Below are 18,986 nucleotides of genomic sequence, written 5' to 3' on the forward strand. Positions count from 1 at the left end.
TCCTTGTTGCAAAATCCATTGAACACTTTTTGGTCTTTATCGGCCACTGTGGTACTAAAATATATTTAAGTATGAAGAGGAGAGGTCGTGTGCCTTGAGCATCTTTTCCAAAAGTGAAACCTTTAAAGCATTTATTTTTGAGATAACATGTTCTCATAACCAGGACAGTTATTAAAACTATGGTGTAAATCAGTAGAGGAAACAGTATGAAAGCTAGATAACAAGACACAGAAAGAAGAGAATCAAAGGTTTGCTCCTTTCTGAAGAGCTGAGGTCCCCTTTATCTAGTGGTGGCAGCCACTGAGGACTCTCTTCACTGATACGAGAACTTAGAATCCTCTTATTAGACACTTTCTCCCCTTGGATTTTGGGACACCTCTCAACTCCAAGTCTTCCTCATAAACCACTTCCACTGCCTGAACCTCAGCTTTCCTGGCTAATTTCTACTCATGCTTCAAGTCTTCACTTAAACATCTCTTCATCATAGAGGCCTTCCATGATTCTCCAGGATTAATTAAATCTCCCTTGCTTTCAACAACTTGACAACTGCTTCCATAACATTCATCACAGTTGTAATTACTCATTGAATGTCTATCTTTGCTAACTGTGATCTTCAGGAGGACAGATGATCGTGTTCACTGACATAACCCCAGGGCCCAACAGAGTGTCTGGCACATTATACATGGCTTGATAACTATTCCCTGAACTGAAATTTTCTTAAATCATCTTTATCATCACATTTTAGTAGGTTCATTTGTAACATAAGGAACATTAAAGGAAGAGGGTTATTACAATGATAAATGTCTAGAAGGGCTGTCAATATGGACTAGCTGAAGAACCTGGGAATATTTAACCTACAAAAGAAAAAAGTATGTAAAGCCCATCCTATGGAAGAGAGCCTGGAATTGCTCCCTACGACCAAACTAGAACATAGAAAAATGATTCAGCTCAATATGAGGAAAGACTTTCCAACAACTGAAGCTAACAAAAAAGTGGTATGCATCAAAGTGGGAGCAGTCCTCTGACCCTGCTCTAGTTTAGACACACAGGAACTTGAGAAGGGCTTTCCTCATTGGACAGGCAATTGGAGGATATGAACCCTGAAGATCTTTCCCCACTCTCAGGTTTCCTTTATAAGTGAAGGAAAAGTGAAAACTGATATCATCCCTCTTCCGTTTGAGCCATCCTAAGTTTAAAGGGGGGAAAGTTGCAGAAAGAAAAAGAAAAGGTGGACATAAACTTTCAGAAAAGAACAGTGTTTGACACTCATCGTTGTTATGATTTTTTTTCCTGCAGGTATATTGGACTTGTTCTAATATTATTTTCATGTTCAGTTTGCCTTTAGTTGAAATTTGTTTGGTTGATTGGTTGGTTTATTTGTTTTTTAGCATATATGAACGTGTTATTCATGAAAACAATTTTCTATACTTTGCTCTTTCTTCTGAATTCTGCAGCCCAATTTTGTGGTTAAACTAGGAGCAATTGCTCAACAAACATGAAAATGATGATTCCTTATTGTTGGTGTTTAATCCAATTATTCAAAAATTCAATGAACACTTTTATAGATGCTCAAAATTTCCAGTCAGTACACATCCCTTGAGATATGGCTGGTAGCAAGAAGTAGCTTGCCAAGGACAGTTTAGAGGAAGGAAATTATTATTTTTTTTTTTTTTTAAAGATTTTATTTTTTCCTTTTTCTCCCCAAAGCCCCCCGGTACATAGTTGTGTAGCCCCCCGGTACATAGTTGTGTATTCTTCGTTGTGGGTTCCTCTAGTTGTGGCATGTGGGACGCCGCCTCAGCGTGGTCTGACGAGCAGTGCCATGTCCGCGCCCAGGATTCGAACCGACGAAACACTGGGCCGCCTGCAGCGGAGCGCGCGAACTTAACCACTCGGCCACGGGGCCAGCCCCAGGAAGGAAATTATTTTTGAAAGAAAATCATGAAGCCATAATATTAGTTTAATTGATATCAGGGTTCTGGGGTTAAACACAATTTCTGCATTAGTAACGATTCTATTTCACATTCTTTCTGTCTGAACTTTCTTGACTTTCAGTGCCAGGAAAAAAACGGTAATGATGGTGAATATTGAGGTATTTGGAATTAAAAGTAATTATACAAGCAATTTTCTAAGACAGAGACAGTATGCAAGCTGAGCTTTTTTTTATTTATTCTATTATCTTAACATTATTTAGTCTTTCTCTACTATTCAGTAATATAGCACATACACAACAGTTCTCATATAAAGAAAATCAAAACTTTTTCTTTTGAGAAAATAGTTGTTTTGTAAAATTCAAATAAACACTTAGAAATGAAATCACTATATGATGAATTTAAGTTTGACTTGAACAAATGTTAGAGTATGTCAAATTATAGCATAATTGAACTTATTTTTCTCTCTTTTGGCACTCATTCTCCAGACTGTAGAGAATTTTCATTCAATTGTTTAATACAGTGAAAAGATAGACTAGAACTGGGAAGAACCTAGAAGTACATGAAAAGATGTATACATAATAATACAGGGGCAGAATGGGGGAACCTGGGCAGGACAAGGCAAACCTCTTTTGCATCTAGACTCCCTCTGAGAGGTTCATGGTTATGCCTAAAGCAGGCAACAGACAGTGAGAGAGTCTAGTGAGAGCTTCTAAGTCTCTAAAACCCCAAATGTTGTCTGGATAGGGAAGTTCTAGGCAAGGCCTCAAAGCTACTCCATCTTAAAAGACAACAGAGAGAGTTCCACTTCTGGAAAAAAGGAGTAGACTTACTTTTCCCTATTCCTTCTGCTAATTCCAGCTAAAAATAACCCAGGACATTATATATAAAACAAACATAAGAAGACTCTGAAATGTGGAGAGAAGAAATAAGACTGGCTAGGCTAGAGACCTGGGAACCCATGGAAAGACACAGCGGTGAATTATCTAGGTTTTTGTTTTTCGTTTCTGGGGTTTTCTTTGTTGCATATATTCCAGACTGCTTTTTGGAGAAGGCAGCAACCCAGAAACACCAATTAGAATCAAAAAAAAAAAAAAAGAGCCCAAAGTAAATCCTTCTCCCATGATCCAAAAGGAGCATCCTATCAAGACAGAAAACTTTTAGAAGATAATTATTGTACTTTAGCTAAACATCATGGTCAAACCTCCATCAATCCTACTCCTACCAACAAAGGCCAAGTGGGGTACCAAGACTTCTACCCTTGCAAGCCTGTAATGAGGCACTCCAACCCTTCCACAACAGTGGGATCAGAGAAGGCCCAAATGGGAGCCAGGATTTTTACTATGCCAGGCCCACCCCCATCCCTGTGGTGTCAGTGGAGAGGCTGTACTTACAATCCCGTGCCTCCCTCTCCCCACCAAGTGATATTAGAGGAATCCATCTAGTGATAAGGAGGACATTCCTTTATCACTGTCTAGTGGTAAGGAGGACATTCTTTTCTCATGGTGGTTATGGAGGCCATGTGAGGAGCAGTAATGAGGCACTCCTGCCCATCCAAGCAAGGGAAGTATCAGCAGAGACCTAGGAAAAAGCCTGAACTCCCATCCACACCCCTATCCAGCAGTAATGAGGAACACCTCCCTCCAGGTGTCAATGGAGAATATGGACTTCCACCCTCACCTGGAAGGCATGAGGCCATGCCCCACTTCACTCACCAGACCCGAGTGAGAGGAGGTCTGCTATAACAGAAGATTTAAATAAGATCTGGAATCTCATAATACAATACCCAAAATATCCAGGTTTCCATCAAAAATCACTCATCCTACCAGGACCTGGGAAAATGTCAACATGAACAGGAAAAGATAATCAACAAACACCAAGACCAACATGACACAAAAGTTAGAAATATCTGACAATTTTAAAACAGCAATCATCAAAATGCTTCAACAAGGAATTATGAATATGCTTGAAATAAATGAAAAAATAGAAAATCTCAGCAAAGACCTACAAAACGTAAAGAGGAATCAAATGGAAATTTTAGAATTAAAAAATACAGCAATGGAAACAAAAAAAAATAATGGATGGTCTTAACGGCAGAATGGAGAGGATAGAGTAAAGAATCAGTGAACTTGAAGGTAGAAGAGTTTCCCAATCTGAAAACAGAGAGCAAATTGACTGGGGTCAAAAATGAACAGAATGTCAGGGACCTGTGGAAAGATAACAAAATATCTAACTTATATGTCATTGGAGTCTCAGAAATGGGAGAGAAAGAGAATGGGGCTGGAAAAGTATTCAGAGAAAGAATCTGAAGATCTGAATAACACTATCGAATTAGCACCATCAGCTCCCTGCTTTTCCCACCCCACCCGCCCTTAGAAGCTAGAGTCTGGCTTGCAGAATTTTAGGAAAACTATATTGGCTTCATAATGTAGCACCAGGAGGGCACTTAATGAAGCATCCTAAGCCCAACTCAAAGACAGATATTTTGGTAAAGTTTGTATAAATTAAAAACTCTTTTTCTGACCCTAATAATTTCCCAGTTTGCTCTCAGTTTTGGTCCCTTCCCAGGATAATGATCCCAAGACATCTTTCAGAGACACAGAATGGCTTTCAATGGCACCACACCCCAAATCAGGCAATCTGAGCTAGATTTGGCTATGGGGGAGGGGCAGGTGGAGTACATCTGACCCTTGGATTTTCTATTTTGAGGAGGAGTAAAGAAGTCTGCTGCTGCCCTGCTGTCTTGCTTCCTTTACCAAAAGCCCCTAGTTGGGGAGACATGAGTAATATTTTGAACTTGAGACCACCTGAGAATTTTATCTTGAAACAGTTAAAGAAAATCCGTGATTTTCAAAGTTTCTACCAATTCTTGGATTGCTAAATGTACATCGCAAAGTAGCATTTTGTTTGAGAGAACGTATTATTGGGACTTTAAAAGGCAATGTCTGGGGCAGAGTCTGGAATCAGAAGGTTGAAAAAAAGAAAGCTAAATTGTTCCATTTAACAAATTATCAGAAAATTCCACATGCAGTAATAATATCCATTTTAAAAAAAGGTTTTCTTTGAAATGAGTGGGAGGTGAATTTGGCTGCTGGGAAGAAAGAGGAGGGGAAAATAAGATTCTGGAGTAAGAGAGCAGACCCACAAAAAATGGCAGCAGGCCAGGAGCCAAAAAAGAAGCATCAAAAGATGAGAGTCCTCTAGAGCAGTAACAGCCAATGAACTTGAGAAAAGATGATTCATTTATTCTAATTTACACTGTTTCCTGGTTCTTGCTGTAATTCCTTGCCACTATCACCAAGCCTTCAGATAGGTAACTTCTCCATAGCAGCTCTGGGCTGGTGATGCACAAAGGCAGAGAGGAGAGGTGACTGTTAGTGGCTTTGAATGGACTGGTGTAGGCCGGACACAAGTATAGCAGGATAGTAGATCCAGAGTAATGGATATTGGGAGGCATGGAAAAATGGGAGACTACATGAGCATCTTGTACCCATTCGCCTTCCCTTCCCTACCTTGAGAAATCAGAGAAAGGGTATTAGATTGACTGCATCCTGTATTGAATTTGTTCAAGAGAGACTCAGTTATTGAATTTGTATTTGAAAGCACAGGGTAACTCCAGAAGGCTGAGGCTCTTGGAAATACTCAGCTCACGCTTCTTCTTCTTCTTGAGGATTCTGGAAATCTTGCAACTTACAGTTGAGCATTAAAAAAGTTCCCAAGCAGAGCTGGGTAAGTTTGTTTCTTAGGCTGTTACGTGGGTTTATGCATGTTTCCAGTTCAGGGTTCCCTGTCAATGAATGAGACAAATACCAAAATTACATAAACCTTATATAGCAAATAGAGGAAATATTCTAAGACAAAAAAATATCAGTCAAGTTGTCCTTGGCTGGACATAACCATAAATAAGGAAGTGCACGCAGCCTGTTAGGGAAATTGTATAGGGCATTATGCGGAAACCTGGAGCAGAAAAGTACTGGTCACATGAAGTTACTAATGTTACTAAGAACTCTACCACTTATGCTAGTGTCTTGGTTTGAGTCTCGCTGATAATGGAGCCTAAGACACAGACCTGGACCTGGGTGCAGGTGGTGTATTTTGGATGAGATCCCAGGAAGCAGGAATGAGGAAGTGAAAGAACGAGAAGAGAAAGAGGAAAGGAAATATAAGGCTGTGTTATCATAAAGGAGGGTTTATTTATGCCAGGCCCTCTGAAAAGACAACCAAAACTCTTGCGAAATCGTCCCCATAAAGAACAGGAGGCTGAATCATTTCTCCAACAGCTTCCCATCATCCTTGGTTAAGGATTGCTCCCAGGGACAGAAATCCCTGCCACTTCCAGACTGCACTTTCCTGAGCCAATTCTCAGGAAAACAGGACACAGTTGCCCACAGGAGATGAGTCTGAACTCCCAGTGAATGCCCATGGAAGCTGTGGCTGAAATAAGAGGTGGGCCAAGAAGGGATGCAGGGTGCCCAAAGCATCTCCTGCCACTCAGTGCCCAAAGCAGCCACACAAGTTCATGTCAAGTCTTTCTTTCTTTTCAGTTCCCACAACAAGCTTGTTAGTGGCAGCCTAAGTGTAGAATTTAGTTTTCCTGTCCCCCTAAAAGTGAAGCTTTTCTTCTTCATCATGCCTCATCCCAAAAATTCCATCTCCAGCAAATCAATTGACCTACCTACTCATTCAATTAAATTCTTAGTGATTGGGGTGAAAGATGAATATATCTGTCACTGCCCTCATGAAGTATATGACTCATTAATAGAAAAAAAAAACAAATGAAGAGATAATTTCTAACAACATGATGAAGACAATGAAAGAAATACAAACATGGGCACATAGCACCGGAAGAGGACAGAGATGGGCCCTAAGCCCAGCCTGGGGGTGGGACTGTGGTCAGTGACGTCCCCTGAAAGTGGGATGGAAAAGCTTTAAAAAGGACCCAAGAGAAATCAGCATGCTGTGTACTTCTGCTTTCCTTATTTGTTCCTTACAGTTTTTACATCTAATAATAGTGCCTTAAGCTTTTCCTTCTTAACAATGTTTAGTGTACAGGAACTTTTTCTTGCTCATCCCATGAAGACAGCCTATTTCTGTCTTTTTTATTTCTCTACCTCTAAGAGAAACCTATTGAGGCTCTCAATGTTTGGTGAACAATTTAAAGAATGAGTGATATTTATAATCTCTTTAAATTCTATAACCTGCAAGAAGATTAGGAGCATTCCATAGTAGACAAGACCTGGACCCATCAATTAAGAGCAAAAAGGACCCCAGGAGGTCTAATCTTGCATCTCTAAGACATTTGATTATTTACCTGCCTTGAAACAGTAGGTAATTTATGTTCCAGGAAAAGCTGTTCATTTTCATAATCTAGAAAGTATGTTTTAAATGGAATATTGGAATTATTTGGATTTTTGTGAATATTAAGTCTTTATTCATCACAAACTTTGTCTCTATGTAGGAATAGACTGAAATATGGAAATCCAGTTGCTTCCCTGAAAGTTATCAGCCTCTTCTCTAATACGTGTCTGGGGCTCCTGGTGCCCACAAGTGTTTTGTGGGGTGGGTGGTGGATACATCCATCTAATCAGCAGTCTAGGTGCACTGATCATGATGTTGGCAGTTAATCAGACCTGACCTTGACAAGTACATTGACAGCACAGTAGCTTGTCTACAATCCCAATTCAACAACATTCATGTGTAGTAAGCTTAGGTATCTTGTTTTCACTTTTAACCTTGTATACTTTGGTAAAGTTCCATTTTTACTTGTAAATTACTATTTAATTTGAGTGCCAACTAATACATGATATACTTATCCAGAGGAATAATCCTTGGGCAATTTTTAAATCATTTTTGTAGAATTGGTGATGGATTGGTTCAGGTACATCTCTACTTAAGAGGCTTAGGTTTAGCTATGCCTTATAGCAGAAAGTTGCAAAACAGTGTATAAGTTTAGAAGAGTAGTCTATTTTCATGGAGCAAATTAAAGCTAACAATCCTTCCAGAATAGTCAATTTGAAAATGTTATTCTTTCCACAAATATTTATTAGGTATCTGCTATGGACTAAACATTGCACTGTATGTCAATACCAAACATCAAGGGACTCAGAATTAAGCTTGCTATTTATGTTGGATTACATTGGAAAACATTTCAAAGCCTCAAAATTCATGCTAGGTCTATAAATATGCTGGGATCAATGAGCAATCAGTCAACATGAAACAAATTTTTTTTTTTAGTGAGGAAGATTGGCCCTGAGCTAACATCTGTTGCCAATCTTCCTCTTTTTGCTTGAGAAAGATTGTTCTTGAGCTAACATCTGTGCTAATCTTCCTCTATTTTGTATGTGGGATGCCACCACAACATGGTTTGATGAGCTGTGTGTAGGTCCACGCCCAGCATCCAAACCCACGAACCCTGGGCCCCCGAAGCAGGGCATGCAAACTTAGCCACTATGCTACCTGGCTAGCCCCTGAAACAAATTTTTTTACTCAAGAGTTGAACCAAGAAAAGAGAAAAGTTATGCCTGTGTTTATTACTCTGTTACATATCTGTGAGCATCAGAAATAAAAGCAGTATCATGCCTTAATAGTTAATATTTTAAAAAACAGAAACAAATTTATTCTGGGAAATTGATTTTCCTATATGAAAACAAAAGTATTAATACATATTTCCATATGAAGAGAATAGTTTCAAATTTTAAATATGTCTATCTTGGCACAGTCCCTTTAGCCACTCTGTTTTTTATTTTATGGCAAGATGTTTGAATAGATTTAATTTCACTACTTTACAACATTTTAGAGGAAGATTCTGTTCTAATTCATTGATACAATATTATTACAAATAATTATATTAATTTTAATGAGTCCTTTTTAGTAACAATGTGATCATCTTGACAGATGAAGAAAAGCACAAAAATCAAAATTAAATAATAAATAGAGTTAAAAGTTGGTGACCAGAATCTACTCATGTACCTTAGAAAATAAAAACATAGCTATAGAATTTTTAAATTACTGTGGAAAATATCTTATCCCACCAAACCCTTTCTCCTTAGTATAGAATTTTTAAATTACTGTGGAAAATATCTTATCCCACCAAACCCTTTCTCCTTAGTATACTTTTAGAGCCATTTTTTTCTACTTGGCATTATTTTAGGCTAAAGCTTGTTTAAGTATAGAAATGGACTTTTTATTTATCAAACACTCTCCTTTCTTCTCCTTCAAACATCTCTTTCTCTCTCTCTCTCTCTCTCTCTCTCTCTCATTCATTCTTACACACCCACCTACACACTCACTACACACAATCTTCTTGAGTCCTATAATCAATGACCCATGAAGCATTTGTTCTTTGTGACTTCCTTTTTTCACATTTCAGAAATGGAATATGATGGTATCTGTTTCTATGTAAGAAAATCAGTGGAAATTCGAAGTAAATTTCTAGATGGCTGTCCACAGTATACACTTTTTTTTAAGCACTAAGAAAATTGAAGTATTAAGAAACTTGAAAATTGAAATGTCAATTTTATACTCTTAGTTACTCAAATTTTACCTTCATTATTCTTATTCAAAGAGACACACATAAATAAAAAGTGACATTTGCAGTCTTTCTCCTCAGTTATATTGAACATACATTTTATTCTGGAGCTGCTAGAGCAAAAAAAAGGAGTATTCTCCAAATGTTGACCCAAAATCGAGTTCATTTTTCCAGAGAACTGTTTCATATTTGTCCCTAAGGTAATAAGAGTTCCTCAGATCCAAATGACGTACAGAAAAAAAAAAGTGTAATTGCCAGGAAGAACTAAAATTTTTTTCAAAACTTTTCTGGGTTCTCCCATTTCTACTTAGAAAGTGAGTGAAGTGACGAGACTTCAAATAAGGAAATTCCCCTCTGATTGTAACTTACACTGGCTCAGAGAAGCCTAGAAGAGTAGAAGTGGTCTAGAGACTCACCCTTGGAGGTTACCAGTTATAGAGTACTGAGTTTCCTCGCTATGCAGAAAATGTCCTTCAGGACTAACAAGCCCTTATGGGAATAACCTTGACTTTATATGTCATATAAAAATGACATGCAAATTCTCTTCTTTTCTGCTCTTCCCAGCCCTAGCTTCATAAGATCAATCTACTTCCAACCAAGTCATTGTCCTCTATATTTTCATAATCCTAACTATAAAAGGAGAAACCATCCTGTTGTTTATTTTTGTTCTGATTTGTAAACCTCTAAGTTTTAAAATTTTTTATAAGGAAAAGGCATAGATTTTTGAAAGTACACAGAGTATAACAATATAAATGAGGGCGAAAGAGAGAAAGGAAACAGAATATAGAGAAAAGCACAACTGGAATAAAATTTTCTTCTTGAAAAGAACAGACCTACCTATAAATCCACTTCTTCTGTAGTTAAAGGGTACTCCACCAATTGAAAGGGGCAAATCCAGGTCATTCACTAGATTAGGGGAAAAATATTAAAACAGGGTTATGCCTACTTTCTTTTGAGTCTCGCATCTTCCAAATCTCAGCTACCACTTAAACATTTACCACCAAATCATTAAGCATAGTCTTAGTAGCAGACCTCACACCCACACAACTGGAGGTCACAGTGGTCATCCTCCCCTTGTCCAGGGGAACTTGAGCTATTTAAAATAAGTTTCAGGCTTTTGAAGTTCTACCTCTTAGTCTTGAATTCCTTGCTGTTTCCGGTAAAGTAGAGGCAACAAAGGAAATAAAATGGGTTCAAAACCTGGAAACACATTTTCCCAATCCTACAACCTCCATGAATCCCACAATTCCCAAAGTATGAAGTCCATATTTTGTGAGTGCTGCAAATGCTTTCCATCTTGGGTAAGGCCTGGGTGAGGATAAATGAGAACTTAGCAAGAGTAAAGACTGTAATTTCATCACATGCTTTACTGGTGGCACCAATCATTGTACTTAATCACGTAGTTAGTATTTAATGCATATCTGTTTGATAAAATAAAAGCAAATAAATGAAATCACAATAGCAGCATGTCAAATAAAGCTGATATCTAGGGCTTGAAATGTGCCATCTTGGAGATATATTTCTTTTGGATAGACTAAAATAAAATACTGGCATTGTCCAATTTTCTCAGTTGTGATTCACCCACATTTGGCCCTCATCTCTCAGCTGGAAAAATTCCTGCAAGATTTTATTAGTTTCTTATTTTTCCCTTTTTCTGACTTCAATTTTTCTCATTATTAAACAATTTTTTATATTTTCTGATCGAAATTCCCCTTTGAATTGTGATAAAAAAAATTGCAGTGCAAAAATAAAAGACATTTGTAGGGACTTTGCTGTGACTCAGATGTGAAAAAGAATTCAAAGTGAGCTTTCAATATTCCGACATATAGCCCCAAATAGTATCATAATTATTATTTGACCACCACCAAAGGCTTTCCAGTGACTCTGTCCAGAATAGAATCTTAGTCATTTCTCAACTAGACAATTCATGAACAAAGCTATGTACTTTCTGAGACTGACCTAGGTATACAAGGTAGGAATAAAGGAAATAGTCCTTTTGTTCAAATCAATGAAAAATTGCTTCCTTTATGTGTGGATTTGTGTCAAGGAGTTTGTTTTGGTTTTTTTTTATTTTTTCATTTTTATTAGTGAATCTACAACTTATGTGATATTTAGTTTGGATTTTTAAATCAGAAGCATGAAAGTTTAGGAAAGCATTGCTTGCAGAAAACACAATATTTCTTCAACACAAAATTTGCCATCCCTGGACTGTTTTCTAACTAACTGCACAAATCAAATTCTAGTGGATTTTAATGAAAGTAATTGTCTTCAGAATTAATTGCATTCTCCAAATTGTGAGTTATAAAACGTTTGCTAAATATCCCATTTTAATGTTCCAGAAAAAAATTTTTCTATTCACTTCTTAACCAGGGTTATGGAGAAACATATTAAATGAGAGTAAGTACCAGTGCCAAATAATTTTTTAAAAAAGAGGAAAAAACGTTTGTTTAGTATGTTTGTTTTACATGACCCTCAATTCTTAACACTTAAATCTCATATTCTAATTATGTCTCTTAATATTATTAATCAGACTTTTCTTGGCAATAAATACAAATTCCCAAATATGTATTACACCACTCTAGGGTATAAAAACTATTTCAACTCTGATATTTACCTGGGTCTTGTTTTTCATCTACAACACTGACATTTTTTAAAAAGTCGACAGTAATTAATCATCAAGTATTTAAGTTTCACACAGGAAATATAAATCTGAGTGCTGTCCTCAAAGTACATACAAGCTACTGGAGAATAGTGTTTTCACACAGTTTAAGGCAAATGCTAATCCAAATGTTACAGTCTAAAAGAAATAGAGATAATGAAAAGGCCTTATTGGCTGGAAAATGGTAAAGCCCAAGAAACAGATGAAAGCTGAGCTTACCTGCCGAAGAATGAGAATAAAGCAGTGGTTCTAGGCATTTGGAAACATGGAGATTAAGTACAAGCTAAAAACTCAGAGCACAGATGTAGATGTCATATTTTTCATCATCAAGGTTATGGTGAAAACTCTAGGTAGATAAAACTCTGTGAAGAAATTAGTGTATAAAAGAGACGACAAAGCTAAAGACTAATCCTTGAGAAACTCCAATGACTGGGATGTGGGAGGGAACAGAAGTGCCAATGAGGAAAAAATTGAGGATGTTGTGGGGACAAAAAGGAAGAGTAAGAGATTTTTCAAGCAAGGGGTTCTCAACAGAATCACATGCAGCTGAATAGCCCAAAAGGTTGAGGACTTTAAAAGGTCACCAATGACCTTCCATAAGCAGTTTCAGGAGGCTAAGATTCCATTTCAAAGTGTACAAACAAAACAGATCATGGAAAAATGAGAGTGAATGTAGACTAATTATTGGAAGAGTTGGTCATGAAAATGAAAGAAATAAATTCAAGTTTCACTAAATACGCATTAGGATCCAAAGGAAAATGTTGATTTGTTTAAAGTAATTGACCTCTGGACATGAGTGATGGCAAGAAAAAATTTTTTTTAAAAAGTAAGACGGAAAGAAAGAAGGAAAGAGATAAAGAAAGGAAGGAAGGAAGGAAAGGAAAGAAGGAAGGAAAGGGAGGGAGGAAGGAAGGAAAGAATGAAGGGAGGGAGGGAGGGTGGGAGGGAGAAAATGAGAAAGAAAGGAAAGAAAGAGTAGAAGAGAAAAAAGATTGAGGACTCTAAGGAAAGTGGGGTGCGGCAAGGGGTAGGAGCAAGGCCTGAAACGCCAATCAAGGATGAGTCCCAAAGCAGAGAAGAAAAGTTAACTTTAGAGATTAGAATAGAAATAATAGTGATTAACATTTATTGAGCAATGGTTACGTGCAAAGAACAGTTCTAAATGCTTAATGTGCATCATCTCCTTAAATACTTATTAAAAACCTTACAAGATAGATATCATCAATCCCACTTCACCTATGATGAGATTGGAACTAAAAGCAATTAAATAACTTGGCCAAGATCACCCAGAAAGCATGAGACTGTGTTCAAGCTCAACCATTGAAAGCTTTTATTTCTGATCAATTGCCCAGTGTCACAAGGCATAAGAGCACAATTCTCACTTGACCTGATTGGTAGAAGTAATATTCTTAAAACTAATCTACAAAGCCACATAATTTGGACCCCCACAGCTTCTGATATTGAAAATAGAGATTCTTCATTCAACATTTGCTGCATAGATTATACATACTCAAAGAGACTCTGAAGGTGGAAAGGATACCCCCTTATTCCTACAACAGTCTCACAGTATGCTTTTAATGCATTGGGTGCACAACTAGAGAAATTATATAAGATTGCTTTCAGTAATTTTACTTCAAAGAGTCAAAAGAAATTCTTTTCTACCATGCTACCTCTTTGTGGATATCAGAGTGATGCATAAACCCCAAGTAAGAGCTCTCTCCCTAGCCCATCTCTAATCACAGTGAGCACTATCCCAGTGAGGAGAGTGAGGAATAAAAGTTCCCACTAAACTGAAGAGAAATGTTATCTCAATATTCACCCTTTTGCTAAATTCAGAGGATACATTTCAGCCTTTTCTCACTTCTCTGTAGAATTTGAAGCTGTTCCCCACATACCCCTTTTAGAAGTTCTCATCTCTCTTTTTTTTATTAACTACGCTCAGCCATGGATTGCTTTCTACCTACCTAGCTTTTCCTTCTCGTTACTTTTCTCAGGCTCCTCTTCCTCTACCCATCTTTTAAATGCTGGTGCTTCCTCTACTCATCTTCTTCTTTCTTTTTCTTCACACTGTCCCTAAAATATCTCATCCTCTTTAATGACTTGAATCATCACCTTTATGCCAATGAGTTCCAAAAGCCTAACTTTAGTTTTGGCTTGGACCTCACTGCTGGGCTCCAGGACGATTTGTACAACTCTAAACCTCCCCATCTGAGTGTCTGTAGAGTGTCATTTTCCCAGTAACCTATTCCTGCTCTGTTACCACTCCTTTGATGAAACAGTCAGCCAACACAGAAAATTAGCAACCATTCTTGAGGGTATTTTTCATCTTTATTCATCTCCTCTTCACATTCAATCCAATTACCAAATCAGTAAATTCTGTTCACAAACATCCCTCAAATCTTCTCTTCCTCTTCATCCACATTATCACTATTTTATTTGGAGACTCATCTCTTCTTGCATAGATTACTTTTTAACAGCAAAATTTGGTTTCTCTGCCACCGGTCTTGGTCACTTCAAACCTAATTTCCACACAACCTCCAAAGAGACGTTTTCAGAATTCAAATATGATCGTATTACTCTTATTCATGAAATCTTCAAAGTCCTCCTACTGATTTATGGATAAAATCCAATCCTTTAAGGTGCTATATAATGGTTCCATACAAGGTCCATACCCTCCTCTCTATTCCCAACCAAGATCACTCCTCAATTTCCACTCTGGGTCCCAACATCACAAAAATAGTATGTCATTTCCAGCAAGTGTACATGTCTTTCCCGGTGCCTGAAATATGGTTTTCTTCTGTCACTGTTGACTGATTCTTACTCATCCAGCACAATCACCTTCTCTAGGATGTCATGTCTCATGCCCTCAGTCAAGCTTAGGTTCCTCCCCCACATTCTCCTAGTGTCTATGCTTTCTTCCACCATAACCTGCTTGATTGGTTACTACCAGGTTTCTCAGTATAACTAGAATTTTATTCCCTTGAAGGCAAAAAAAAAAGATGCTTGGAAGCCATAGACTATATTAGTTTAAGAGTACCAGATTTGGAATGAAATAAACTTAGATTTGAGTCCTGAAACTTCCACTTACTTAATAATTGGTGTTTGTGGAGAGGGGCAGGCAGGTTCACCTCTCTAAACTCCAGCCTTTGTTTCTGTAAAATACAATCAATAGTATCTTTTAGGGTTTGTTGGGGGGGGGGGCTTATGATTACTATTAAATACTACACAGTAAGGCTTTGACATAGTGCCTGAAATATGAAAAAATGGCATCATTTCATCCTATTTTGCCCAACATGTAACTGGTACATAGTAGACATATAAAGGGTATAGACATTGCTACTAGTGCCCCCGTATTGGTAGCAGTGCTTAATGAAGTCTTGAAACAATGGCGAGCAGACAGAGATCCAGTGAAGCCTTCAGAATCTGAATACACTTTACTGATCCTAGAATCACTGAAAGGTTGCAAGCATCGGTGAGGGGCTTTGCAAAGTCTCCAGCTCAGCTTTAAGGAATGCACCTTCATAAAGGTTTATGCCTTTATCCCATAATAAACTGCTGCCTCCTAGTTCAGTCCTTCTCTAATCACCATAAAAATCTACATCCCATTATATGCAACATGTGACTTGTCAGGGATAAGAAACACAACCCCTCACTACAATCTTTGCTCCCAATTCAGAGCTACTGTCTTAGGGCTGTAAACCAGAGATACTGTCTTCTTACAGACTCTTCATGTAATCTTTACACTCTTCATTTACCTTGAGAAAGCTCCAAAATAGGTCTAGACTCTACTGACATCTGGTACCACAGGTAACACATGAAAAAGCTGAAGATATTTGCTTTAAGTAAACTAAAGTAACATTATAAAAGGAAATGTAGGTCAATCCCAGTTCTCCTTATGCCTAGATAAAGAAAGGTAAGATATTAGAGAGCTATGAAGAATTGCTGTTCAAAAAAAAGAAGAGAAAGACGATTCTTCTGATTTCAGATTTTTACCCTTGAAGTTCAGCTCAATCGTTTTTGCATAACCCCCTCAGAAGGCCAATGAACCAGTTTGTGAAACAAATAAAATAAATGCATTTGTAATATTCTCCAGTGTGTTCTGTATGCCACAGCGGAAAATTTTTGTAAAAACACTTGTTCATATGGCTACAGGGATGAAACATTTTCATAAGGAATGAGACTTAAGGTCTAGGCCAATTGGTTTCATAGCTGTACAACTAAATTTTGAAGTGTAGCCAGATGTGATCTCTTTAGTTGTCCATAAACAGCAGGAGCTTGGATTAATCCCTTCTGAAGAGAAAAAGAAAAACCCATCTGAATGATTTCTAAAAGCCTCTGGATCACAAACCAATGATGTCTCCTTGTGCATTTTTGCTGATTGTGTAAGATAAAACCCATCTAACAACATGCATTTCACACCTCATTGAAGCAACATCTACTCTGCTTGGCTACTGTTTTTTTACAGCCAATCTAATTGGCCAATATGAAATAAATTTCCATTCTGAAAGCCAAGTTTCACAAGAGAAAGAATTTTTTTTAATAGCTGCTTCTCATATTTGTCTTTATAGTTTACAAAAGAAAAGAAAAAAAAAACCTCACATACATCATCCAATTTAATTCTTGTCTTGGTCATGGATTGTTTGGTGGCAAGGAAAATAGTTTTCCCAGACACAGGCAAATAAAAATAATTTTATTAGAAGGCTACATAAGGCAAATATCATGAATATTGATAGATGAGAAATAAAGTGCAATAGAACCTCTTAAAGACAGACTGGGGACTGGAAATTCAAACATTAAGGTCATCTCTCTTGGTCAACATGATTTCTCATCTCCTTCTCCCTAATAAACTTTACCTTCTGATTATGTGGTTCAATTCATTGTCTCCATTGTTTCCATTCAATGTGAGTAAATGCCATGAGTCATATTCAAAGTGTGCAGGAAGATACTGCTTCAGGCCACTTTTTTCTAAAAGGAAGTTATAAGTATAGTAGGTCTTTGGAGCCTCATAAACTCCTCCATTCTTTTTATTACATGAGGCCTCATTACCCTTGATCAAATAGTGGATTCCCTCTAAGTAGTCCACAGCTTCCAGATGGAAGATGGATACACATATAGAAAGAGGGAAGAAAAGTGAATCAACATTCTAGTTAGGAAAGTCAACCAAAAGTTGACCTCTTTTCAAAGGGCTGATGAGAAATGAAATGTTTCCTGGGACACAGAGGAGAGATAGGAAAATACCTCTTTATGAGGGAATTGAAACACGAGAAAATGTGTTTCGTGGCCAAAAATATCAGCAATTTTATGTGGTCCAACTTAATAAAAAGTGTATAATCAGACAAGTCATGCTCATTATTACTAATAGAGAAGCTAAAATTGTGTGACTCTATTTACGTACTTAAATGAAACCATCTTGCTTTTCATTCACTTCAATTTATTTGTTCGTTTTACCACACATCAGGAACAATCTTTTTATTCATTAATGAAGATTTTTCTCAATTTCCTGAATCCATATTTCTCTTCCACTTAATGAAGAATATACAGAGCTCCTGGTTATGGGACCTTCAGAGCTCATTTTCTCTTAATCACATTTCATTAAAAATTACTCAGTTTATTTTTCCAAAACAAAAATGTTCAGAAATAAGTACAATCACTGAGAGTTCAGATGTCCAGTATAATCAAGTAACAAAAAAAATGAGATGAGCATAGTTACATGATTCTTGTCATTCCCCAAGGTGAGAAACAGGAAGATCCAAAATATAGTGTGAAAGAGTAAAACAGCATGACCTGGTTCCATTTCCAAGTTCTTCCACCCACTAGTTTTATAATCTCGGGTATGTCAATAAACCAACCGAACCTCTCTGGTTCACATGTAAACTGAGGAATGAAAGTACCTCTGAGGCAGAGTTGATATGAGCATTGATTGAGACCATGAATTTACCTGTCAAGCTTCTGTTACATGCCAGCAGTTGCTAGGACAGAGATACAATAGGAGGGAAAAGAAATACACAGACCCTTTCAGACTTCTTGGCACTTAGCGGGGGATATAGGCAATAATCAAAGGATCACACGAATAAATCCCAATTATCGTAAATTGTCTGAAGGAAAATAATGCTGAGAATGTCGGGAGGGGAGTTCAGGCAGAAGAAACAGGTCCGATGGCCAGAAGGACGTGATTGGACGAAGGAGATGACAAAAGATGTGTGTGGCTAAATGAAGAGAAGCCTGATGTGAAACGGGGCTGGAGTGATAGTTAGGGTCCAGAAATTACTTGTCTTGGATTTTCTAAAACAAGGATTTTTTAACTTTATCCAATGAACATGAGAAACCATTGAATATTTTTATAGAGTAATGATAGGATGAGATTTGAAATTTAAGAATACCAGCCTGTCTATTGTGTGGATATCAAGAGGGGGTCAAAAAGGATGCACAGATCTAGTCCAGTGACCCCGGTGAGAATTGATGGCAGCCTTGGATAAAGTCAAGTAAAACTAGTAAGTAGATGTTGGGTTGGATTTGAAGAATAAAGGAGATGGATGAAGGATAACTCATAAGTTTCTGGCTTTGTAAGATAAAAGTTGAAAACACTCAAAAAGAACAAGGCGTATGTGGTGGGGGACAGGTGACTACATTTTAGGACATGCTGATATGAGATGCCCCTGAGCCATACGATGGAGGTAATCAAGGAGGCATCTGATTAGTCAGGTCTGGAGCTCAGTGGAAGAGCCTGGAAGGTAGACACAAATTTATGGGTCATGTGCAGTATCTGTGGTAACTAAGGTCTTGCAAAAGCGGGTGGGATGTTTTGGGGAGACAGCATAGAATAAGAAGAAGAAAGAGACAAGCACTGAGCTTGACCAAAAGGAAGACT

The 18,986-nt window shown here is 37.6% G+C and overlaps 1 long non-coding RNA gene across 2 annotated transcripts in view; it reads right to left on the reverse strand.

Moving 5' to 3' along the window:
• Nucleotides 1-1,697: 1,697 nt before the first annotated feature.
• LOC106843188 (uncharacterized) overlaps nt 1,698-18,986 on the reverse strand; it is a 66,238-nt gene continuing 48,949 nt past the window's right edge. The window contains exons 2-4 of one of the 2 annotated variants that reach the window (XR_011495362.1): nt 15,207-15,270; nt 10,297-10,365; nt 1,698-5,718 (exon numbers count right to left, since the gene is read on the reverse strand). This is a non-coding gene — a long non-coding RNA (uncharacterized lncRNA). The remainder of the gene's footprint in view (nt 5,719-10,296; nt 10,366-15,206; nt 15,271-18,986) is intronic. The other variant, XR_011495363.1, reaches the window with a different exon arrangement.

The sequence above is a fragment of the Equus asinus genome, chromosome 18 (genome assembly GCF_041296235.1).
Source record: "Equus asinus isolate D_3611 breed Donkey chromosome 18, EquAss-T2T_v2, whole genome shotgun sequence".
NCBI classification, from domain to species: domain Eukaryota; kingdom Metazoa; phylum Chordata; class Mammalia; order Perissodactyla; family Equidae; genus Equus; species Equus asinus.